The sequence below is a fragment of the Gouania willdenowi genome, chromosome 9 (genome assembly GCF_900634775.1).
Source record: "Gouania willdenowi chromosome 9, fGouWil2.1, whole genome shotgun sequence".
NCBI classification, from domain to species: domain Eukaryota; kingdom Metazoa; phylum Chordata; class Actinopteri; order Blenniiformes; family Gobiesocidae; genus Gouania; species Gouania willdenowi.
In genome coordinates, this window is record NC_041052.1 from 34472021 (window position 1) to 34499240 (window position 27220).

Here is a 27220-nt window from a genome sequence, read left to right on the forward strand (position 1 = left end):
TCATATTTATGAGATAGGAAAAAGAAAGTCATAAATTTGAGATAGAAAATCATAATTATGAGATAGAAACAGGATTTGCAGCAGTCTACCGACACTGACTATTTCCATTCTTATTTACACTTTTAATAATAATAATAATAACATATTTTTGGATGTTTATTCAGTTCTTAGAATTCAACACATGCAGGTTCATAGTGCAGAAAATAGTGGAAGTACATAAATAAGTCTTTATTGCAGAATGATTCCGTCATTTTTTTATGTTTCTTTGAAAATATACATTAATAATAATTTTCTCATAATTATGACTTTGTAGTTCAAATTTATGAGTTTCTTTCTCATAATTATGACTTTCTTTCTCATAGTTGGGACTTTCTATCACACAATTATGACTTTCTCATTATTATGACTTCACTAACGCATAATATGACTTGCTAAAATAATTTTTTTAATTATTTAGTGGCGGAAACAATGGTTGAAGTGGTAGCTTTTTTTTTTTTTTTTTTAAAAACTGGAAACCCATTTATTTATGTTTTATTGCCTCAAACACAACATAGAGTGAAGTACAACATGTAATCTCTTATTTCTGGGGTGTCAAACTCATTTTAGTTCAGGGGCCAAATATGGAGCAGTTTGATCTGAAGTGGGCCACAGATTTAATGTGAAAAAACAAGTAATTTCAACATTAACGTGGCCTAGTTTACACTTTTGCTAATACATAAAATACTGAATATGTAAGAAACCGACGATGTCCAAACAATAAGTGACAGATCATTTTCAACAAGGTCTTCACTTTAAATTTCCTAGATTTTGTGACCAATTTCTATTTAATTAAGAAAAATATTATGTAATAATTTAAGGAAAATTTAAGAATTTTGGAAGAATTTGTTGTTTTTTCAACAGTTTACCATTAATAAATGATTGCAATTATGCAATATAAGCACCGGGAAAACTTCGAGCCCCTGCAAATATTGATAATATTATTTATTTACACAATGATTCATGTTTTCTCTGTCATTTTTACTTTCTCCTGTGGGCTGAAGTTGGCCCCCGAGCCACAAGTTTGGACATTAAATTTACAAGCATCATTTAGAAAATTATATTTCTTATTGATAATTAAAAAAAACAAAGAGTTAGACAGCTATTCCAGTTTTTTTTTTTTAATATAATGTAGGCTACATATGACACATGTCATCTTTTTTGAAAATCACGTTGATTTATGATTACAAACTGAATCATCCCTGCAGGGTTAAGAAACACTCTTAACATGGAATTCATGTGTAAAAAAAAATACCATTAAGTATTGCTGACTGTTGACAGTTTTATTTAGGCCTGTTATTGATTGAGTGAAACGGATCCAGTATAAATTTTAACCATATGCACTGCTGTCTGTAGGGGGCGCTCTACTATCAATATTATTAAAACTATGGCTTTGTCAAGTTACTTGTTGTAACAATGTGGACAGGAAATATATTACCTCCTCAGTAGCAAAATATAATAATTAATACATGCTCATTCATTGATTTACCCTGTAGTAATAATAATAATAATAATAATAGTAATAACAATAATAATAATATCAATTAACTGTTGGAAAATCTAATAAATTTACGATACATTGCCATTTTCAAATTTTTATTTATTTTTATTTTTTACTGATGTCGTCATATGTTAACACTACATGTAGTGTAGTACACATTCATGTGAAGTTGAAATAAATGTCAGAGCAGCTGACTGACTTGAAGAAAGTGTATAATTCACCTTTTGATTTTGGATAAGGAACATACGGAAATTACAATTACAATATATATACAATATGTATATATACAATATGTAATACTGGTTGATAATGATATTGTTTTTGTTTTTTTAACCGATATTGAAAAACCAAGTGTAGTTGTTTGAGACATGTTAAAAACAAATGTGGCATCTTTTCCATTACTGAGGTTGAATATTTTTTTCCACCGATAATCATTCAGAAGATGTATATATTGGTATCGGTAATAGTGGGAATTGGAAATTTAGTTTTCGACAATATTGTCATATCAGATATTGAAAAAAGGCTAATCAAACATCCATAAAAATAAAGAAATTAATGTTATGCTAATAATTGTTACTATCAAATACAAATCACAATACAAATCAAATCAGCACCCAAGTATCGTGATTAAATTCAAATTAAGAGAAAAGCAGATCGACCCAGCCCTAACAATAAAAAATAATAATAATTTTATTTGATTCATTTATTTTTGAACATGTAAAAACAAAGAATACATATAAAATGAAAAGAATGTCACAAAACAAGCTATTTTATTAATTTCCAAAACAAGTAAAAAACACAAAGTAAGAAGATTTCAATAAAACATTTACACGTTCAAAGAAGGAGTATACCGGAATAAGTCTGATTTATTTAACCCTGACCCCTCTAGAGTTGATAAATGTAGCTGCTTAGAGCCTGAGAATTTGCTTTATACAATTTTGATCTTAATTCATTGGTGTTATTTTAATAATAAAAAATTGTGTATTTTGACAAACCTTTTATTTTATACAGATGCCTTTGTGGAAAATAAATTAAGTTCCAATTGTGCAAGATTTGATCTCTTCCTTTTTAAGTTTATATATGAGATGTTTACTGTATGTAAGAGAACCGTGGTACGATTTATTACCAAAAATATATGTGAGGGGTGAAAGTAACTAGTAACTTTTACCTTGAGTACTATTTCATTAAGCTACTTTTTACTTATACTTGAGTATTTTATGTATGCATTACTTGTACTTGAGTAGATATATCAGTAGTCTTGCACCAGAGGTGAAAGTAACAGATTAAAGATGGAGACCTCACCTATATTAACATTACGTAATATAATAATAATAATAATAATAATAATAATAATAATAATAATAATAATAATAATAATAATAATAATAACTTACTTTGAGTACTACTTAATTAAGTTATGTTTTACTTGTACTTGGATATTTTATATATGACTTACTTTTTCTTGTACTTGAGTACAGTTTCAATCCAGTAACAGTACTTGTACTTCAGCAGGATATATCAGTACTATTTACACCTCTGCCTGCGACCCTGAAAGTGTGGAGGTGGTAGATTTTTGTCTTTATTATAAAAAAAAAAAAAAAAAAATCACTTTGATTAAAAAAAAAAAAAAAAAAAAAAAAACTTTTGTCGAAATGAAATCATTTGGGTCTCAAATATTTATTTATTTTGGGGGGGGGGGGGGGGGGGGGGGTTTAAAGTGTTGTGTTTTTTGTTTGATTGATTCACAAAAGACAAATCTACCTCCATAGAAAAGGAGCAAGCAAGTCCGGATAAAATGGATAAAGAATTTCTCGCGCCAGACTTGGGAGAGTCGAGCTCTTATTTTGAAGGCATACCGGAACAGGGAGCCACATCACCAGGTAACTTCTGTGTGTTTGTGTCGGTGCACTAGTAGAGAACAGTGAAGTCCTGTGGCGGTTCAGACTATTGAGCGGTGACAACTTACGGCTGTTCTTCATCTGGTTTTACTGCTGGTTCCGGTCACTGTGGCTGTGAGAGGAGGAGGCGGAGGAGGAGGCTGAACATTTTACTCACACTCACACCGGACGAGCCCAGCCTCTGCTCATACCACTGTTAGCTTTACATTCAAGGACATTTTAGCGCTGTCGTTGCCACTTTGGCCTTGTCTGTCGGCGGGAACCGGAGCTGCGATGTGTTTACATGTCAACACGGAGAGGAACGGCCACAGAGGCTGATGTGGCGCATCTCCGGCACCGATGATGTTCCTACTCTGCGTGTCATCTTTACACGCCTTTACACACCCGCCGCCGCTGCCTGACAGTCGGACACTACAGAGGAAACCCACCGCTGACTTTTAATAATGCGGTTTGGTGTCAGGGTGTGAGCAGCAGCTTCTCCTCCTCCAGTGGCCGCGGACACCCGGCCAACCCGCGGCGGTGGTACTCCGAGGACCCCCCGAGGTGCACCACTGTGCTCCAGGTATGTGATGAGTGCTGCGAGCCATCAGTTTGTCCTTACCGTGCATGTTGCTAGGTAACTGACGGTGCTAGGTTTACTCCAGTTCAACTGTGATCATCTCTACAGATATGCTTCCTCACATTGAGCATTTAATAGGGCTGTGCATTGACATGAACCTGGATACGATTCACGATTTGCATGTTACGATACCAGATACCAGAGGTGTAAAGAGTACTGATATATCGTACTGAAGTAGAAGTACTGTTACTTGATTAAAATTGTGCTTAAGTACAAATATAAATAAAGCCCTATTCACACCGAGGGACCACATGTAATAAATAAATGACCCCCCAATGTCTGCGTTTTATGTGGCGCATTCGCACGGGATAACCTAAGCCTGAGATTTTTTATTTTTTTTTGCTGAAATTTACGGACATCTGAAAACGTGAAACTGTGTGAGTTGATGTTAATACAACTTTGCAGGCTTTTGACCACAGCTCGGTGATGTGTTACTGCTAGCGCTAGCCAGCTGTATTAAATAGAAAAGAAAAACAGAAAAGAAAACATTCTTCCCGCACAGCGCAAAGCATAAAGTGATCCACCATTTGCTTCTCTTAGTGCTCCTTTTCTTCAGCCTTCTTTTTTTTGTGGGTTGATAAAGTTTTGGTGGTAAATAAACATGCGTCCCGGTGTCACGGTCTGTGTTTACCTTGTACTGAGATCGATTATGAGCATACAGTATTTACGCACACTATCGGAAAAATAATTTTTGCTAAATAATAATAATAATTCAGTTTTGTTTATTTCTGTTTGTTTAAGTTATGTTAGGGTTCAGGTTGCATGCGCACATATAAGCTCATAATCGATCTCAGTACGAGGTAAACACAGACACCGGAAACAAAACAACGCGTAATCATGCATCAGTTCCCGCCCATTTTTGTCCAAATTACAGAGATGCCTATTTGCATTGGATTAGTATTATTTGAGGACCTCGGAGTTCAACAAAATATAGTAGGTAATTTGCGTTGGAATTTTTACTTTACAAATTACTGATGTGGCCGATTTGCACGGGATTAGCATCACAGACATTCTCCGAAATTATGACAAATAGCATGTGGTCCCAAGGTAAAACTAATCCCGTGCGAATAGGGCTTAAGTGATACATAAAATACTCAAGTACAGTTCCCCCACGTTCTTGTCCTCCCATGTTTTATGTGATTGTCTCACGTTTCTTTGAACAGGATGTAAGTGAAATGTTTGTTCAGCACTTTGTGATATTTACTGTATCTGTGAAAAGCACTTCATAAATAAAATGTACTTACTTACAAGTAAAAAAGTAGCTCAACTAAATAGTACTCAAAGTAAAAGTTACTAGCTACTTTCATCCCCCACGTTTATGTTTGGTAATAAATCTTTTGCCACTGTTCCCTTGCATACAGTAAACATCTAATGTAAAAACTTAAAAAGGAAAAGACCAAATCTTGCTCAATTGCAACTTATTTTATTTTCCTCAAAGGCCTCTGTATAAAATATAAGGTTTGTCAAAATGTATCATTCTTCTCAAAATAAAATACCACAATTTAATTCAATTCAAAATAAAATTCTCAGGCTCTAAGTATAGTTACATTTATGAACTCTAAAACTGAGAAAATAATGCGTTACGCTTAATCTGATTGGTCGGCTATGATGTGACGCATTTTGATTGTTGTCTGGTCATTTCATTTTTTGTAGTTTTGCTTTTTGAGTACATTTCTAAATCAGTAATTTTACTTGTACTTAAGTACGTTTTAAAAGAAGTAATTTGTTATATTTCTACACCTGACCATTACTGAGAAAATTATAATTTTCTGGTTTTAAAATGATCAAAATGATACCAATAAAAGCAACTCAAATATCAACGTAAATACTTGTAATCCATTACTTTCACCTCTGCCCGATACTAAACAATACAATATGCATCACAATATCAATAATTACAAATTTCACTGGCCGATACCGATATTGATCCAATACGATATCAGCTCAAATATACATACTTTTATTACTTATTTTGTAGTGTGGAATGTTAGAAAAGGCTTGATTAAGTGATGTTACTCAAACAGAGAACAATAGTCAGCAACAGTAGGTATGAGAAAAACTGACCCATTTGTTATTAACCAGTTGGTTACATACATTTTAACCTTCAACATAATATCTACGGTATTCTACAATTAAATAAATATGATATATCTCGGAGATTTTAGAAATTTTTTAGTTTTCTAGCTGATATCGGACCGATATATGATATCAATATCGGATCGGGACAGCCCTAAATTCAAGTACAAATATGAAAAACAAGTAGTATGTTTATCAAACTGTGAAATTACATTTTTCTAAAATGTTTTAACTTTTGCTTCTATTACAGATTCTGATTCTGTTAAGTTCTTAAATTATTTGTACAACAGCCCAGTATGTTTTATGAAAATAAAGTCCAACCAACTTCTAATCTAAAATGCGTTGAGGAGTGAGGTAGTTAAACAAGGTCTGATGTGTTTTCTTTTTTTTTTTTCCCCAACACCATTAAAAAAATTGATTTGGAAATTTTTTTGGATTGATCCGATAATTGCGTGGTGAAATATCGCGATATATTGCCGAAACGATTTTTTTCTTACACTCTTAATATTAATATCATTTGATAAGTTTTTTTTTACCTGCCCATCAATCATGTTTACACTAACTTTATTTCCCTTCTAATGTGACATTTATATACATTTTTACTACCTATTTCAGGGTTTTTCAACCTTAGGGTTGGGACCACCTATGGGGTCACCTGGAGTTTAAATGGGGTCACCTGAAATGTCTAGTAATTAATAAAAAAAAATGACTGACTGATTTTTTTCAAATTAAAGCACAATGTTACAAGAACTGTATTTCATTTTAGAAAAAAATGTCTTTGGGGTCACCAGAAACTCTCGATACCAAAATAAGGTCATGATCCCAAAAGGTTTGGGATCGTGATCGGGGGCTCTATTTTTAATGTCTAATGTTGTCTTCGTCGCACCCTGTCTCTGTTTTAATAGACTGTGAAAATATCTTTCAGGCTACAGTTTCAAAGCAGAAGCAGCACAGTGCAGTCATACTCAAGTGTGAGTGTCATGTATTTAGCTTTAGGTGTGTTGCTGTAAAGAAAAGAAAATAAATCCAGCATTTCATCAACATGAACACAGGAAATTAGTACATGTGCATTACATACTTCACCACCCTGTGATGAAGCCAATATATCAAGATTCAAGACATATTGAGATTTTGTATTTTGGCGATATGGAAAAATACAGTATTGCCTATATCGATATATTTTTATTTTATAGCTTATTTTGTATTAAAATACTTGCTTTTAGGTGTCGTTGCTTTTGCTTCTTCTCAGAACAGCATGTAAAGCTCAGTTAGATGGATCACTGAGTGTGTCCTAACCCAGACCTTCCCCTATATAAACCACACTACAGAACTCACTCACACGTGCTGTCCCAAATTGGAGAAAAAGCCAAAAGTGTCACATATTGTGCAGCTGTTTGTTAATAAATGTCCCAGTCCCATTATGTGTTTTTTTTCCTCCTTTTGTGTATTTTTTTTGTCCTTTGTACTGTTTTTGTTTTTTGTTTCTGTATTTTTTGGTATGCACTGTATGTTGTTCTTTGATGTTTGTTGTCCCATTGTGTATTTTTACTCCTTTTGTGTCTTTTGCTGTCATTTTGTTTATTTTTGTTCTTTAATGATCTTTTTGTATCCTTTTTTTGTTGTCCTTTTGTGTATTTTTCTGTTTATTTGTACGTTGTTGAAAGTTTTTTGTTGTTGTTTTTTTAATGTATTTTTGTTGTCCCATTATGCATTTTTTTTTCTTCTCATTTTGTGTATTTTGTTGTCCTCTGTACTGTTGTTGTTCTTTTGTGTATTTTTCGGGAATTTTTGTATGTCTCTCTCTCAGTTGTTTTGTTTATTTTTTGGTACGTATGTTGTTCTTGGATTTTTGTTGTCCCATTGTGTTGTTTTTTCACCTGTTGTGTCTTTCTTTCTACATTTTTTTTGTGTATTTTTGTTCTTTTATGTACTTTTGTTGTCCCAAATGTGCATTTATTTCTCCTTTTGTGTATTTTGTTGTCCTATTAAGTATTTGTGTTGTTCTTTTGTGTATTTATCTGTTAATCTGTGTTTTTGTTGTAATGTGTATTTTTCGCTGTTTGTGATACACGCACAAGTTTTTTTTTCAAAGCACCGATGTTGTTTTACCGTATGTGGCATTTTGCATCAGCAAATTCAACTCCCTGCCACAAAGTGTGGAAGCCAAGGGGGATAAAGGTTTGAGCTTCGTCCGGCCTTCCAAGTTAAGTGGAAACTTTTCTCAGAAACTGTTTAAGATAGATAACTAAACTTGGTGTGTGGCTTCAGGGTATCAATACCTTAATGGAGTTCAAAAATGAGATGCGCGTAATTATTTTTTTGAGAGTTATTGCCCTTGTTCCATTTTTTTTTGGCGGGGGATGTTGTTTGAATTAAAGTTATTGAGATTTATGTCGTATATTCATAAATGTGTCTGTGTGGTATTTTGCATCAGTAAATTTAACCTAGAATTGTCTTTCTGGTCAAACTTTAGTCATTGAGTTAAAAATGTAAAGGTTTATATTGTTTATCATCATTTTTGAAAGAAAATTATTATTTTGTCCACATTGCCCAGCCCTAGTCTCCAGAGATGCCTCCATTCCTCACATCGAGTATTTACATCATCTGATAAGTTTTTTTTTTTTTTTTTTTCTAACCTGCTCATCAATCATGTTTACACTAACTTTACTTCCTTTCTCATGTGATGTTTATATACATTTTTACTGCCTGGTTTATGCCATGCCACACACATTGAGGAGCTCTATTAATGTCTAATATTGTCATCACACCCTGTCTCTGTTTTAATCGACTGTCTGTAAACATATCTGATATCAGGCTACAGTTTCAAGCACCTTCAGGCTTTTCTTAGAAGCGCAGGGCAGTCATGCTTGGGCCGGACGATATGGAGCAAAATACAATATAAATCTCAATATTTTTAGCTCAATACAGTCTAACCAGAAAGACAATTCTAGGTTCAATTTGCTGATGAAAAATGCCACACAGGCACATTTATTAAAAAAACACATGTGCAACTTTTGGCTTTTCTCCTCTAAGGGACAGCATGTGTGAGTGAGTTCTGTAGTGTGACTTGTTTAGTGGTAGGTCTGGGTTAGGATGCACTCAGTAATCCATCTAACTGAGCTTTACACGCTGTTCTCAGAAGAAGCAAAAGCAGTGACACCTAAAAGTGAGCGTTTTAATACAAAATAAGCTGTAAAATAAAAAAAAAATATCAATATAGGCGATTTTGTAATTTTCTGTATCGACAAAATAGAAAACTCAATATAACCTGAATCTCAACATATTGCCCAGGTCAAAGTAGGTCTGCACAATTAATCAAATTTTAATCAAGATCACGATTTTGGTTACCGTGATTAAATTAACCTGATCGTCAGCAACATATACATGTATAATACAGGCTAGTCTGCACTCTGTAATAGTGTATTTATTCAGTTAGCCTTTGGTACATTTTACATTTTTGGGTAAATTTTTTTAGTCATTTTTTTATTATAATAATTATCTAAAGCTTAATTTTGCACTGTAAACTGTACACATATTGATTGTTTAAAAGTATTTTAATAAAAACATTTAGTTTTATTAACTAATGTTTTGATTTGCAATTTATAACATACAAACAAAATAAAAATAAACTAAAAATAATAATTTAACAAAGGGTAAACATAAAAACAGTTTTTTTTGGTGTTTTTTTTACCAAATATGATAAAGCAAATTCCATATCTTTTAATTTAAGAAGTTGTAGAACACTGGTACATGGAAACAAGTTCAATCTGTTACCTTTGAACACCTGGAGAATTTAGCACTCATTATATATACAATTTGTAAATAAAATGCTTTAAGAAAAAAAAAAGCGCAAATGCACAATTAAACTTAGAGCAGCTTTGAGTTTAACATTTTTAAAAAAACTTAACCATAAAACTCAGGGTCCCGCTTTACAAATCTACCAAAATTTTGTTTCTTTTTACGGCGTGGCGTGATTTTAGAAGGTTTTAAAAGTAACAAGCTCATTTTTTTTAAATGCAAGGAGTAAAAAGAACAGATATTTGTTTAAAACAAGTAAGGAGTAAAAGTAAAAAGTCGCCCCAAAAAAAAAAAAACCCAAGTAAAGTACAAATACCAGAAAAAAAATGACTTACCGTATTTTTCGGACTATAAGGTGCACCGGATTTTAAGGCGCACTATCAATGAATGGACCTAACTGGGTCTATTTTAATACATAAGGCGCACCGGACTATAAGGCGCACCGGTTTGTTATTATTAATATTATTATTATTAAGACGCATTAAGCAAAATAAAATAGTCAGATGAGTCAAACTTTATTCAACTCATTAACAATAACTCTCAACATTGTTCAGGTTTAACACATAAAATACAGAACAATACACTCATTTTTTCAGTTCAGTATGTTGAAGCGCAGTAGTTAATTTCATACATAAGGCGCACCTGATTATAAGGCGCACTGTCAATTTTTGAGAAAATTAAAGGATTTTAAGTGCGCCTTATAGTCCGAAAAATATGGTAAGTACAGTAACAAAGAATTTGTACTTTTTTTTACTTGTCACCTGTGTGCGTATGTGCGTTATCGTATGGCGAGTAATAGTTCAGTGGAGGAAGCATGTGGAAGGGCTTCATCAGCTACATTGTCATTTGCTTTGTTAAAGCTGCTGGAAACACTATTTATTGTTATTAGATGAAGATAGTGTAGACCTCATTGATCAATGAAAGAACATATTTTCTTCTAAAAATCATATAAAGGGTTAAAATTGTCGCTTGAAAGTTTGTTCTGATCTCCACTGTAAACACTTCGACATTTTGAAAAAGTTTGGTGCATTGCATTGTGGGATGTGGGGGTACCATAGACGGATGCATAGAAGTGTTTTCACTTGAACTTGACTTTGCAGGGCCTGTGCAAGTCATGAGTCGGCGCTGAGTCAAGGGTGAAAGCTAATCCATCATTGCTTTAGCTGCAGATGTTTGTTCACATCACCTTGGGCCTAATTACAAAATACTGAGAGAGGATGAGCTGGAGGTGGAAGCTCTAAAAGTTCAAGAGATACTTCAGTTAACACAAAGTGAGTGACAGGTCACTGCATGCCACAGAAAGAGCTGTGTAGTCAGCGTAAATAAATAACACAGAGAGAATGTCTGCCCAGTGTCTCTCTGTTGTGGTTTAGTAGAACGTATAGGGGCTGTGTTACTTAGGTAATTTATAAAGTGGTTCTGTAAGTATTCATTTTGACAAGATTCAATTCAATTCAACTTTATTTGTAAAGAGCAAAATACAACAAAGTAATCTCAATGTGCTTATCAAAATATAAAATTCATAAGAAACAAAAAACCCAACGAGATCCACATGAACAAGCATTTAGCGACAAGGAAGAAACAACTCCCTCTTAACAGGAAGAAATCTCCGTTAGAACCAGGTTCAGAGGTGGCAGCCATCTGCGTCGACTGGTTGGGTTAGTGGACAGAAGGACCGACATAACAGGATAGAGAGAGAGAACATCAGAGTGTCCCAGACTAGTTGAGCCATGAGCCACAGATCAGGAACTGCCATCATCAGCTTCACAACACCTGAAACAGAGAGAAGGGAGAGGAGAAGGCACTGACTGCAGAAAAACATGATACAGTATTATCAAGTCAGCCTGCCTTGGCCTTGGCCCTCACTCCCAATGGCCTAGTCAATACTTATTATAAAGGTGACAAATCTCTTCCTGTTTATTGGTAAGCTAACAGCGTCTACAAGGTCTATAAATGTGACCATTCACAGACGAGCCCATGTCCGCTCTAGCGGTTGTGTTATGATTCAGTCCTGTTTATGCGGCCTGTAAATCATAACCAGCTACATCATAATTTGAATCTCTTCCTGTTTATTGAACCAGCAAATGTGGCCATTTACAGACAAGCCCATGTCTGCTCTAGCAATTAGATTATGTTATGATTCAGTCCTGTTTAGATCCTTGAAGATCCTTTCAACGCATGCGCGAAACGCGTCTATATCTGGTCGACCCTGATATTTATAAAGAATTAGAAATTTATGTTTTGAATTCCGATTTATTTTGGTTTTTATGAATGATTTTGTGATGATCAGTTACATTCAGAATTCACCCAGTGACTGTGAAGTGGTGAGGAACTATGTGTTGAGAAGGTGGTGTTCTATTTCATCCTTACTGACCGCCAGAGGCGGAGCTTAAAGCACTGGATGTTCCATCTTGCGCATGCGCAGGTCGAGTAATTATATCAACAAAGTCACCTGTGACCCCTGGATGACCCGGAGAGTCTATATCTACCAGTGTCATCAGGTGATCTGTTCCTTCTATCTTCTCGCGATTGCGGATAACGATAGCAGGTTGGTTGTTGCTATTCACAGCTTGGCGCTTGTAGCTTCGGAACCGTAAGGTTGGCGCTTTGAGTGTTCTCGTCCGCTAGAAGCTGCGACTCGCTGTTTTTCCTTAAGTGGGGCTGGGACTTAGTGACCAGCTTACCAGGGGCTGCCTGAGGTGGTGAGTACCGTACACTTTGATGTCATCGGCGGTGTTTCGCCTTGTGATTGTGTGCTGGTTCAGACTCGGTAGCTCCGCGGCTACGCCGCTGTCTCTTTTCAGTGATTAAATGGCTACGGTTAATCTGCTGTGTTGTATGCTGCTCTGTTAGCATCGTTTGCGGACCTCCCAGCACGTTGCTGCTAAGCGGCGGCCAGTGTTGAGTGTGTCATCGCCGCGCAGTGTGCACGCTGCGTTTGTGGTGTTGCTCCAGTTAGATTCACTGGGAGCACAGTTAGATCACTCCAGGCCAGTGCGCACGCTGGCCTGAGTGAAGTTCCTTCATTGAAGCCGCTGCAGCTCGGCGGTTATCAATATAACTATTATTAATTTAATTATTATTGTATATAATTGATATAATTATCATAATAACTATTATTCATAATAGTTGTTATTCATATTATAATAATTTGTGTACTTATTATTCATATAATAATTTGTGTAATTGTTATTCATATAATAATAATTTGTGTAATTGTTATTCATATAATATTATTAATAAAAATTAATAATATTAATTACTATTAGGAAGAATTGGAGAAGAATGGACTGCCATTTGTGTATCTCCTGCGTGGCCCCCCTTCAGGCAGAGGACGGTCACGATCAGTGTCCTGCTTGCCTGGGCATTGACCACCTAAGAGAGGTGGTGTTCGGTAATCCGTGCATGAACTGCAGTTTTATGCCTCATGCACTGCGACTCTCCAGGTTGGCTGAGGCTGAGGGCACAATAGACCTGCCCTCTTCAGGTAGAGCCACCGGCGTTGCTAAGCGTGCCGGCACAGCGTCTGGCGATCCTCCTCGGAAGACGAGGAAGGTTGATGCTCTGGCTAATAAGGTGGATGCTCTCACCACCGAGTTTGCTCAGATTAAGGCCATCTTGCTTAACCTACAGGCAGAGCCCGGTGCGCCAGCCTTCGCGGCTAACCCTGTTGCAGGTCCATCCAACCTTCAGGAGGAGGATGCGCTGTCCACGGCAGCATCATGTACCCTGTTTGGTGACGCTGACGGGGATGGGCATGGGGAGCTTGCCTCACAGGCTTCTCATGCATTTTCAGAGGGTTCTAGTAGGACCTCTTCTCTAGGTTCAGAGTCCAGCAGTGGCACTGTGCAGCCGGCAATGCGCACGGCCTTGACACGCCTTGGGTTGGATGAAGCCCCGGTCCCTACCCGAACGGCAAATGCTTTTTTCAGCCAGGCCCCCAACACCTTGGCCTTTGTGGTGCCTTCCTCTGACCCGTACATGGCGGAGCTCCACAGATGCTGGCCTGACTCGAGGGTTCTCTCCCATCATACAACCGATGGCAGGGCTCTGGCAGCCATGCATGATGCTGGCAGCTATGGCTTGGAACAGCTAGCTCCAGTAGAGCCTGCTATTGCAGCCCTGATAGTTTCCCCAGGTGAGGCTGTGAGACCGGATGCACGCTGCCCCTGGCCTCAGTGCAGATTGACTGACGATCTTCTGACTCGCAGTTATAACATTGCTGCCCGAATGGGACGGTTAGGTAATTCTTTGTCACACCTGGTACTGGCTTTGTCGAGTACCTTGCAGGATTCCGGGGGGGAGCCTGCAGCTCAGTCCCTCAGCGATGCCTCATTGCAGACATTCACATTTATGACCAGGGAGCTAGGCAGGCTAATGTCAACGATAATGCTGGCTCGGCGCCAGGTCTGGCTCGCACAGTCCCCTCTATCTGAGCCATGTCGCAGAACACTGCGTTCTCTTCCGGTTGTGCCGGGCCGGACCTTTGGCCCAGTGGCATTGCAGGCCTTGGAGCGTAGCGTGCAGGTTGGCCAAGCAAGGCAGCAGTTTGCCAGTTTGCCCCAGGCTCCCCCTGCCCCTCCTAGGCAGGGACATTTGGCAGGTATGGGTGCAGATCGCTCGTACCTACGGCCGACTGCTCGTCCGTCTGGGCAGCCCAGGGGCCTGCACATCACAGTGCCAGGAAATCGGCAACGCCGTGCAGCCACACGTCCATCTGCTCAGGGGCCAAGGGGTTCTGCACCAAGTCGCCGCCCCCCCAGAGCCCCAAGGGGCAAGGGGGCGGAACCTGAACCTCAGGAGCCGGTCGTCAGACTCTTTTCCCAAGAGCAGCTCCGCTGCTGGGAAGAGCAGACCACAGACCCTTGGGTGGTGTCCACGCTATCCAGAGGTTACACATTACAGTTCTGACGCCGGCCCCCTACATTCAGCGGGATCAAACGCACTGTGCTCAGAGATCCCCCTAGGGTGAGACGCCCTGGTGCATACCTGGCCAGACGGCCTACTTTATGCATTTCCTCCACTCCCCCTCATACCAGCAACGCTTCACAGGGCCCAGAAAGGTGGTCTCCGCCTGCTTCTGGTTGCCCCATGCTGGCCAGGAAGACCATGGTTCCCGCTGTTGCTCAAACTGCTGCGGGGGACACCGTGGCGTCTTCCGGAGAGGAAAGACCTCCTGTCTCAGGTCAACGGCCGCATATGGCACCCGAGTCCGGGGCGTCTGAGGCTGTTCTTGTGGCCCCTATAGTCGTGGACCCACTTTTGGCGTCCTGCGATAGGGCGGTTGCCCACACAATTTTGAACTGTCAAGCACCATCCACCAGGGCGCTTTACGCTAACAGGTGGAGGCTGTTTGTGGAGTGGTGTCACACTCACAACGAGGTGCCGGGAGCATGTTCAGTGGTGGCAATACTGCGTTTCCTGCAGTCAGTTTTTGACAAAAACAGGACTACTTCCACCCTCAGGGTGTATGTGGCTGCTATCTCGGCCAATCATACAAAGGTGGATGGCCAGACAGTGGGATCACATTATCTGGTCAAGCAGTTTTTGAAAGGGACTCAGAGACTCAGACCACGTCGGGTCTATGGGTCGCCATCATGGGACTTGCAAGTTGTCCTTCAGTCCCTTTCCCAGCTGCCCTTTGAGCCACTGGGACACACTGATTTGAAGTGGCTGTCTCTCAAGACGGCCTTTCTTCTTGCTGTGGCAACGGAGAAACGTGTGGGGGAGCTGCATGCGCTGTCATTGAGCCAGGCATGTCTCCGCTGGAAGGCTGATGGCTCTGGGGTGAGTCTCAGGCCAAATCCTTCGTTTTTGCCCAAGCGGCTGCCCCCTCATCATGTGAACCAGCCTATCGAGTTGGCTGCCTTCAGTCCTCCGGGCTCCTCTGGGGGGAATGGCGAGCCGTCAACACTGTTGTGCCCCGTGTGGGCGCTTAAGGCTTACATGGAGGCGACAGCTAGCCTACGAACGACAGACTGCCTTTTCGTCTGCCTTGGAGGCTGTAGAAAGGGAACCGCACTTTCTAAACAGAGACTCTCTCACTGGGTAGTGGAGGTCATTCAGTATGCCTATAGTGTACTGAACATCCCGGTGCCTCTACTAGAGGCATGGCCGCATCGTGGGCCGCCTTGAGGGGCATTCCCCTGCAGGACATCTGTGTTGCAGCTACCTGGTCCTCATCATGCACCTTTGGACGTTTCTACAAGGTGAACGTTGCTGGTGTCCAGCCTATGGCAATGGCCATGCTGTCCACAGCTTCAGGCCTTGAGTAGGTGAGGATTCTTTCGTGACCTTTCCGGTATAAGTCATCCAGTGCTTTAAGCACCGCCTCTGGCGGTCAGTAATGATGAAATAGAACGAGAGTTACGTATGTAACTACGGTTCTATGAATCCTGGATGACCGCCAGAGCATCCTGTCACTCAGGATCCTTGTGACCTCGCGAGAAGATTTTGACAGAAACAGATCACCTGATGACACCGGTAGATATAGACTCTCCGGGTCATCCAGGGGTCACAGGTGACTTTGTTGATATAATTACTCGACCTGCGCGAGATGGAACATCCAGTGCTTTAAGCACCGCCTCTGGCGGTCATCCAGGATTCATAGAACCGTAGTTACATACGTAACTCTCGTTTCCGGCTGGATGTATTTTGGTGTGACTCAGTGAGTGCACTGTGATGTTAGAGGGCTATAGAGAAGTGTGGTGAATAGAGAATAAAGTTTGGAGTTCCTTGCTGAACACACCGCCTCTGACCCCCATTCATCAGCTCTACATTATCGAGAGAGTGGCTTGGCTTTATTTGCGCCTTGGCGCCGTTTCTTGATTCACTTGGACGAGAGTCGCTTTAAGCGCGACTTCTGTCTCTCCCGTGCCCAGTTTGAAGGCCTGCTGACCCGCATCGGTGCTCGCATCTCCTACCAGGACCCCAACTACAGGTGCTCTATTTCAGCAGAAGAGCACCTGTCCGTCTGTCGCCGGTTAGTGTTTTTTTTTTTCATTATTCTGAATTAGTCACGGTTGGGAAAAGCTCCTGTTTGGTCGACACGCCGCGTTATGTCCCAAAAGTTTAACAATCCCAACTCCAGCGTCGCACGTCAAAAGCTTGAAATCTCAAAATGCGCAGCGTTTGCTGCGCGTAAAGCTTCAAAATGCGGCACAGCGGGACCTCCGACGCTCCCTAGAAGCACGTCCACCATATATTGTCTATGTAAACATGACGCTGTTTGGTGTGAACGTGCCATAAAAGTAAATTAAATTTTCTTGTCAAAATTAACACTAATCACCTCTACAGTGATGATGTCAGAATTCTGCCTAATTTCATAGAAGTTCCACAGTTGTCATCAGTCCCAGCTGGAAGCAAGTACAATTTTCAAGGGGGTGCTATTGACTCATTTGCAATTCCACCAAAATATCACATTTTTCGCCAGACCTAATATGCTTTCAATTTTTTTTGAGTTTTTGAACGTGTTTAGGCCTTCAAAAATGCAATCACTTTTTTGTAACAATAATAATAATGAAAATAAAAAAAGTGCTCGGGCCCTAAATATCAGGCAGATGTAAGTCATTTCTTTCAGGATGTAGTTTTATAAACACCGTTAACATGTTATTGAACGTGCTTTGGGGTGAAATGTTGGTGACTAACAGGTTTCTCACTGATGACTTGAAGAAGAGCTACTCATTGCTGGAGCTGATGTTTCTGTCTGAGCTGCAGTTGCTGAAGTGTTGCTCTGACAAGGCAGAGTGCTTCAAATGAAGGCCATTGATAACAGCATCACTCATGGCCCACAATCCACTGCTTCCTTCCTCTCCACATGACCTCTATGATTTTCTGAACTTTTTGCTGTTGTTGTGAGTGTTAGAGCTCGAGGAGCTCGAGATAATCTTCACTTAACCAGTTTTTCAATGTTGGATCTCCCACCTCCAGCAGACACACCCACATGTACTGAATGTGGCACTGGGGCAGGGCTGGTTGGAATATGCAAATAACGTGATTGTCTCTATGGAGACGTCTGAGGTTTTAGAAATATTTGTTTGTTGCTTTAAATAAACCCCTAAAACTCACCCTCATGCATAGCACATTTTACTTTTAAGTTTGCAAACCTACTTTTTTGCTGTGTATTCCAATATTATTTCTTAAACTCAAGCACCCATCCCTCTGTTTCAGGGGTGTCAAACTCATTTTAGTAAAGGAGACAAATACTCAAGTGGGACACAGATTTTATGCTGGAAAACGAGTCATTTTCACATTATTGTGCCCTAGTTTACACTTCTACAGATACATAAAATACAAAATATGTAAGAAACTGACAATATCCAAGCAATAAGTGACGGATATCAGTCCCAACAGAATCTCCACTTTAAATTTTCTACATTTTGTGGCCAATTTCTAATAAATTCAGGGAAATATTATGTCATAACTTGAGGAAAATTGAAGGATTTTGTAAGAATTTTGAGTTTTTCTACAGTTTAGCATTAAAAATGACTGCAATCATGCGATAAAAGCAACGGGAAAACTGTGAGCCCCAGCAAATATTCTTGAGTTTCATTCACGCAATGATTCATGTTTTCTCTGTCATTTTCACTTTCTCCTGCGGGCCGGATTAGATGCTCCAAAGGGCCAGATTTGGTCCCCGGGCCATGAGTTTGATACATGTGCTCTATTTATTACATAAGTGTTAAGTCTTTTTTTGGACTGATTCCGGTTCCTAAGTGAACGTTCTTTTCATTTAACACTTGAATTGTTGGTGAATACCCTTGATGTGTGAAAAACAGACAGATATGGTTCAGAAAATCTCTTAAGACGACTGGCAAGAGCTGACGGATTTCACACCTATTCTAGCTCTCTTGATTCAAATACATTAGGTGCATATCTGTACTTATGGGAGTAAGAAGGCTACGAAAAACTCTGATATATCTGAAATAAACAAAATCATAGCAAGAACACACAAAATAACATAAATCCCCCAAATGACAGCAAGAACACACACAATAATAATAAAAAAATGCATAAAATGACTCAAAACACACACAAAATTACACAAAATGAAAAATACACAAACCAATAACAAAACTAAGAGAGGCTATATTACTTGGGTAAGATATACAGTGGTTCTGTAAATAGGTTCAAACTAAGACCAGTGGCCCAAAAATCCTACAGAAATTGTAATTTGAGAAGTTGGTAGAAATATAAACTCCAAAATTGTACATCAAAATTAGAATAAAAAAAAGTTGCATTGCCAAGTAGTTTTTAAACAATACATGGAATGTGACTTGGTGGATGGTGCGAAAAACAAAACAAAAAACAAACAAACCAAAAAAGCACAAAATATCAACAGAAGTAACCAAGTAACATAAAAATACAAAAGATTCCAAAAATGATTAATAAAACACAAAATGACCCCAAAAACACACAGATAAACAACAAAAATACGAAAATGACTCCCAACAAAAAAACTAGATAATGACAGAAAAATAAACAAAATCACAGCAAAAACACACAGGAGAAACTGCAGAAGGACAAAATACCAACAGAATTGCACAAAATGACATGAAATACACAAAATAACAACAAAAATACAAAAATGACTCTTATTCAAGTTTAAGTTAAGTTCGGCCAGCCGATCGATCGGTGCAAACACTCACCAGAGCTGCTACGTTGCTTTCTTGTCATCCGCACATATTCTGACCACAGAACTAGTTAATTTAAAACAATAGTGCACTGTTTTATCCAACCGCTGCGTTGCATTGAGTCACAAACACGTCGGATCATGTCAAAGAAATGAGGTGATATAACGGATACTAAAAGTGGAACTGCTCCTTGGGTGCTACACTGTCGCTGCCCACTGCTCCTCAGGGAGGGATTAAACACAGAGAACACATTTTGTGTATGAAGCTTTACATATATTACAATAAAGTATAATGTATATTCTATATTAAACTGCAGTGTTTGTTTTAGCTGTGAGGTAATTTGAGAGGGAGGAGCTCACATTCTTATAAGGTAGGAGGAGCAAGGATTGTCAGGAGGAGGAGTTTCCGTGATGTGACAACGTGAGAAAAATCCAACTCGCCCGTTTGGAGCTGACATTTTACAAAATGTGGAATAACAAGGGAGGGAGAAAACCGAACTTTTTCAACTTTGTCCCTCTGAATGAGACTAAAGAGATGTATATCACTGTAGCAAAACCATTATAAAGTGATTTTTTTTTCATAATACTGCACCTTTACGAAAAAGCAAGTGCTACATGTTGAAACCTTTCCTACCTTTTTAAGTTACTGCTAGTTTTCCTTCTTACTATTCCTTCTTCCTATCTTACCCTTTAATTAAAGTGAAACCGTGAAAATGTAATATTTAGGAAGTGTATATCAAACCGGTTGCCCTTCAGATCGTTCAGTAGCTTTGAAGCAGCTCATGGTTTTAGAAAGGTTGGTGACCCCTTGTGTAAATCCTTTATAAGTTACTTTCTGGGAATCTTGATTAGTTGCTTTGGGATCACTAATGTATATGTGCCTGTAGGGCTTCAAGATTTGAAATAGTTCTTTAGTGAAGATTTGTATTTGTTAATTTGGTTTTTGATTGATGATGTAATTTAACCTTTGTCCGTGCACTTTTGATCCGTTGACAACCTCCTGCTGGCTGCATGAAGAACATCATAAATATCTGTTATATGTCTGAGTGACGGTGTAGTGGAAAATTCCTGAGAGAGGAGCCGGTGTGTGCATGGCCCAGCCCTGTTGGAGTATTTATTTATAGTACAGTGTGGCTCTGTATTTCTCTGCTTCTTACATCTTCTCACATGTGACAAATCTGCATTTCTGCAAGAGCATTTCCACTTGGCTTCAGGGAACCCGATGCTAACAAGTAATACGTGACAACAAAGCATGCAGCTGTTGAGTAACAGCACATTAGTCAAGGGAACGCACACTTCCTGTCTCTAAAAAAAGTGAAGATTACGTATGTAGTAGCTCGCCACGGCTGTACTGTTTCAGCCGTTTATCAGATAAGACGGTTGCAAAGAAATACAGGAAACAAACCAGCTCCAGTCAGCATTAAATGTGGATCTTTGCAGACTGATCATTATTTTTTTCTCACACTATTTATTGCCATTTTTCCATTTTTTCTTTGTCTTGTGCTGCTACTTTTTTTTCTTGTCTTGCAAAATCAACTAAAAACCTGCAGGAAGTGTTGAGCAACGTTGGCCGTTATGTGTAGCTTCCTTCTAACGCGCATCTGTTGTTTGTTATTAAGGAAATGGAGGGCCGACATCTCTATGCTTTCCTTGTAGGCTGTTGTGAGGGTGTTGTGTCAGGTCTAATGCTCTTCCTATTACAGTAGAGGCCGACTGATTAATAGATGCAGCCGATTAATTAGGCTGATTTTATCTGTCACAGATTAAATGGTCAATAGCCTTGACTATTATTTGGTCGGGCTCTAATATGTAACTGATGTATTAACCTTTTTGCTGCGTGGAGATTTTGTGCTTTCTGCAATTATAAGCTGACACTTTTGAATTGTTTACAGGAGGGGTTCTCAACCCATTTCTGCTATTTTTAAGTCGACAATGACAGTTCAAGCCCCTTTACCACTTTTTCTGTTCATTTTTGGCCACTCTAATTTGGAATTTTTAAGCTATTTCTGGTTTTTAAAATCCCATTTCATTACCTTTTCCATCATTTTTTTCACTTTAAAACCATGTTATTTCTGATTAAAACAAGGATTTATATCTTTAAGATGAATATATACTATGGCACAAATAATACTAAACTTCCTCTATAACAGTGGATATTATCCAGATGAATAAATAAATGTGGTTATCACAGATTCATAAAACAATGAACCATCATTTTGCCGACTTTATGGATGGACCCCATAAAGCTCTCCCCTTTATTCCCCCTTATAGATGGCCCTGTCTCCATATGACTGTTCTAGAATGTTCATGTTTGTGTTCAACCACCTTCAGGTACAGTGGGGGGGGGGTCCTCGGTCTCTGGGACCTTTAATTTGGGGGTCGCGGTCTGAAAAGGTTGAGAACCACTGGTTTACGTTCACATTTTCCTTATTTGATTTATTAATGTTTACTCTGTGAGATTTGAGCAACTTTATTTTTGAATATCTTTTTACATTGTGTTCGGGAAATACAGTTTGCACAAGTTTTCCTTTTCTTGTTAATCAGTGGCTTTACAGTTCATATAATGATGGTGTTACTGAACTTCCACATTTTAATTTAGTAGTGTTTTTCTTATTTATCTTTTGTCTGACTCATATTCATGGTATTATAAGTATTTGTGTTTATGTACAGTATATATCCTATGTATATAAATGTTCTTATTATATATTTATATATATATCAACTTTCAACTGATATATCGGTTATCGGCAGATACATTGGACATTGCCTTTTAAAAAACCTCTATCGGTTTCAGCATCGTTCACCCTAAAAATATAAATTAAAAATATCAGTTGTGCTCTACTTTCTATTATATAGCTCTATTCAAGTCAAGTTTTAAGTTCTTCTTTAAACATTATAGAGTAACGTAATGCATATGGTGCATTACATATGTTGGGTTGGTATTTCTAAGTAATCTCTATTATGTCAAAATGGCGCCTCTAAATAGCATCTTACTCAGGACGATTAAACATTGAGTACAGACTCAGATTTTCCATTTATATATACCCATAATATACCCATTTCAACATCAGTTTACCCATTTAATTTCCATGTTTTGATGACTTTACTGGCTAATAAACTTCCTGAAATTGTACCAATCATGCTAAATATGGTTACTCGAATCAATCACCGTTAATTTTTTACATTTCTATGCTACAGATGACTTACTAGAGCCAGGAGGGTTGCACTGAAATGACACAATTGCGGTTTAGTCTGTGTCAATTTCCATTTCAAGTCCCACGCAGCTGTGATTATGTAGAGTGAGGTTTTAGACAACAGTATAAGTGAAATTTGTTTTAGTACACTTGTTAGACTTTCAGTTACCTGTTTTTTGAGGAAAAATATTGTAAATGGGTGATATTGTCCCAAAACAGTCATGTGAGGTATTTTTGTGTCATATTTTTGCCGGATTTCGAATGCTTTTTATGTTAAAAAATAAAAAATAAAGACACAAAAGGTCTTTGTATCTGTGATGGTTCTTAGTCATCCAGGTCAGGTTGGTTCTGGTATTTTAGTTGAAGCAACTAGACTTAAAGTTTTGTTTGAAGATGTTTCACCTCTCTTCCAAGATGCTTCTTCAGTAAATGTTAATAATCTTGATGATCTTTCAGAAATAAATAGTGTAAATTAGGTGTAGATGTTTTGGAAGTAAGACGAAACAGATTTATAATATTTTTTTTTATGGACATATCTTCGCCCAAGCGGGTTTTCCTTTAGTTGTGTCACAAAGTGCATTTCAAAGTGTCTGTTTACCATAAGGTGTTGAAAACTGTGTTGCAGTTCTAATTTATTTTGTGTCAGAGGACACCAGGAAGTGGCAACCTGATTAGAAAGCGCCGTCAGCATTGGTGTCAAACATGTGACGTTCGATGAAGCGATTGGGTTTTTTTCTGTTTGGGAAAAGACTGAGACTTAGCAATGAGCAATGACAGTCCAGTTTAGTCATGATATATCTGACTTCCACTTAGAATTAGAGTGAGAGATTATGATTGAGACTTATTGTACAGAACTAGATTGTTTAGTCACTGCATAAACTGGTCCTCATGGTTAATAATTCCCACAAGTTCTTTTTGTTTTCTTTTTGAATAATATGATAAGGTTTTATATGTTCAGACAACTTTTTTTCAGGAAATTTACTTTGATCTCATGACATGTTTCAACTGTCAACTGCAGGTCTTCTTCAGAGGCATCTGCTGCTAGCTTTGATGTTTCCTTGACTTCCGCGTAGTAATTCCAGCATTTCTTTTTGTTTTCTCTTTGAATGATATGTTAATGTTTTATTTATTCAGACAACTGTTTCTCAGGAAATTTACTTTGATCTCCTGACATTTTTCGACTGTCAACTGCCAGTCTTTTTTAGAGGTTTCTGCTGAATCTGATCACTTTGATGTTTCCTTGACTTTGATGTAATAATTCCAGCAAGTTCTTTTTGTCTTCTTAATATGTTAAGGTTATATTTAGTCTGACAACTGTTTTTCAGGAAATTTACTTTGATCTCCGGACATGTTTCAACTGTCAACTGCAGGTCTTCTTCAGAGGCATCTGCTGATCACTTTGATGTTTCCTTGACTTTCGCATATTAATTCCAACATTTTCTTTTTGTCTTCTTTTTGAATAATATGTTAAGGTTTAATTTATTCAGACAACTGTTTTTCAGGAAATTTACTTTGATCTCCTCAGATGTTTCAACTGTCAACTGCCAGTCTTCTTCAGAGGTGTCTGCTGATCGCTTTGTTTCCTTGACTTCCGTGTAATAATTCCATCAAGTTGTTTTTGTCTTCTTTTTGAATAATATGTTAAGTGATGTTAAGTGTAGTCAGCTTCCAAACAGTTCCCCTAAATAATACCATTCATTTCATCATCATTATTGTCATAATTATTGTTATTGTTCTTGTGAATGATTATAAAAGTCTTTAGACTATAGAAAACAGTTAGGGTTTGGGTCATGAATTTCATTATTAAACCAAAGCATTTTTCAAGAACAGTTGATGATGGAAAATTGTGTTTTCACTGCACATTCAGCTCCTCCACAGCTGAGTGTTTTAAAACAAAGCTAGTGGTGTTTAATGCTGGTGTTGACAGGGACAACACAGGGACAACAGAGGTACAACCTGTCCCCGTGCATCCCTAATGAGCCAGCTGTGCTGTGCCGTGCTGTGCTGTGGTGTGGCACATCATTGCTGATACTCTGACAGTGATGCATCGTGGGAAAGGAGACTAACAAACTGCATTCCCCTTCCCGTTAGACTCCGAGGGCGTGCTTGAACTAAGGCTGGGCAATATATTGAGATTCAAGATATATCGAGTTTTTTATTTGGGCGATATAGACAGTTACATTATTGCCTATAATGATGTATTTTTTTAATTTTATAGCTTATTTTATATTAGAATACTCATTTTAGCAGTCGCTGCTCTCGCTACATCTCAAAACAATATGAAAAGCACAGTTAGATGATCACTGAGTGCGTCCTAAGCCACACCTTCATCTAAACAAGCCACACTCCAGAACTCACTCCCACGTGCTGTCCTTTATAGTGGCACATAATGTACAGCTGCTTGTTAATAAATGTGTATTTTTGGTAATTTTGGATGTCTTTCTGAGTCGTTTTGTGTATTTTTTGGCATATACTGTATGTTCTTGGATTTATGTTGTTCCATTGTGCATTTTTTCTCCCTTTCTATCTTTTTGAGTATTTCTCCATTTATTTGTACATTTTTGTAGGTTTATTTTTGTTATTTTATGTATTTTTTGTTGTCCCATTGTGCATTTTTTGTCTTTTTGTATCATTTTTTCTTGTCCTTTTGTGTATTTCTCCATTTATTTGTATGTTGTTGAAAGTTTTTTTTTTTGTTCTTTTATGTATTTTTGTTGTCCCATTGTGCATTTTTTTTCTCATTTCGTGTATTTTCTTGTCTGTATTGTTGTTGTTCTTTTGTCTATTTTGGATGTCTTTCTGAGTCGTTTTGTGTATTTTTTGGTATGTATGTTCTTGGATTTTTGTTGTTGATTTTATTCCTCTTTTTTGTTCTTTTGTGCATTTCTCCATTTATTTGTATGTTTTTTTGTGTATATTTTGTTGCTCTTTTATATTGTTTTGTTTCTCCTTTTGTGTATTTTGTTGTCCTATTAAGTATTTGTGTTGTTCTTTGGTGTATTTCTCTATTAATTTGTGTTCTTGTTGTAATTTTGTGTATTTTTTGCTGTCATTTTGTGCATTTACTTTTGGGGCCACTAGTTGGTTAGTGTGTTATTTTAGACTGTGTGGCATTTTGCATCAGCAAATTTAAACCTGAATGGTCTTCCTGGTAGCACTTTATTTTATTTAAAATTATTGAGATTTATATCGTATATCGCCATTTTGAAAAAAAAATATTGAAATATGGATTTTGCTCCATATTGCCCAGCTCTAGTTTGAATTTCGAAGATTGCAAGACTTTTTAAAGCACTTATTGAAACTCATTAAAGGCAGAATAAAATCTGTCATATGCAGTCTTTTTTTTCTTCTTTTAAGTCATTGCAATATGCAGTAGGCTTATGGCCAAAGTAAAATCAAGACAGCTTCTCACACACACACACACCCTCCCTTCCAGGAAACGTCTTGGATCCTAGAAGGTTCAGTCTCTGCGAGGCATAGTTAATGTGATAGCTAATCTAATCTGCGAGAAACAAGAAAAGCCACTTCATTAAAAAAAAATCTGCAGCTTTGTGAACTTTGCTCTCTTTTATACTCTTCAGTTTTTAATTGTGAGGCAATCACCGACTGCCGTGCTCTTTAAGTGTCTCTTTTGAATGAGCCTCAGCATTATTTATTTAACCCGACATCAACGTGGAACGTATGTGGTGGTTTATATGCGTTATATGTGATTTGTCCTGCTCTTATTCTACCCGCAGCACTCTGAGTCACATGCATCATGTAAAACGAAAGCGACAGCATAGCTTCATGTCACTTTACCCATACTGTCTTTTCTTTTCCACTGCACACAGACACCTGATTTCTCTGAGCCTAAAAATAGGCTCCAGCAGACCCTCACTACCCCTCCTCGCTTCTTCCTTTTTTCACTCTCACTGTGTATGCTTTGATAAGAGGTCCCACAGACTAATATCCAGGTCTCCACAGAGAAAATTATCACAATCTAAATAACGGACATGACAAATCGTGAATACACTGAAATAGAAGAATATAAGCTTTTTTGTCATTGTACAAGATATACATACAACGAAATTAAGGAACGAATGTGTTTAAATTGGCAAAAATAAGCATGCAATATGTTGGAAACAGGTTAAAAGTGACAAGAATGGGGTCAACATAGTCGACATTAGGTGGGAAAATTTGGTTGAAAGAGTTTATAAGTGCCGAAAATGTCTTGAAAGTGGAAAAAAGGCATTGAAATTTGTTTGAGAAGTGTCAGAAATGGGAGTAATGTAGCAAAAATTCCCTTTAAAAAGAGCAAAAATATGGCAATAAAAAGTGATGAAAATACGTTAAAATATGTCATGTTTGATGTAGTTGCAGAAAGCGGGTAAAAATAAGTAAAAATGAGCTCAAATTGTTTAGAAAATAATGAGAAGCCCTGCTCTAGACAGAGTTCTGCTCTAGACAAAGTGGGCTCATGATGATAAT

General features: G+C 38.0%; 1 protein-coding gene across 11 annotated transcripts in view; it reads left to right on the forward strand.

Moving 5' to 3' along the window:
- The first annotated feature begins 3406 nt into the window (after positions 1-3406).
- The window catches only part of LOC114469240 (membrane-associated phosphatidylinositol transfer protein 2-like), a 108691-nt gene continuing 84877 nt past the window's right edge, over positions 3407-27220 (forward strand). For 8 of the 11 annotated variants that reach the window (XR_003674741.1, XM_028456529.1, XM_028456536.1 and 5 more), the window contains exon 1: positions 3408-3997. The gene's annotated coding sequence lies outside the window, so the exon portion shown is untranslated. Of the gene's footprint in view, positions 3998-27220 lie in introns of all 11 variants that reach the window. The other 3 variants (XM_028456538.1, XM_028456539.1, XM_028456531.1) reach the window with 2 other exon arrangements.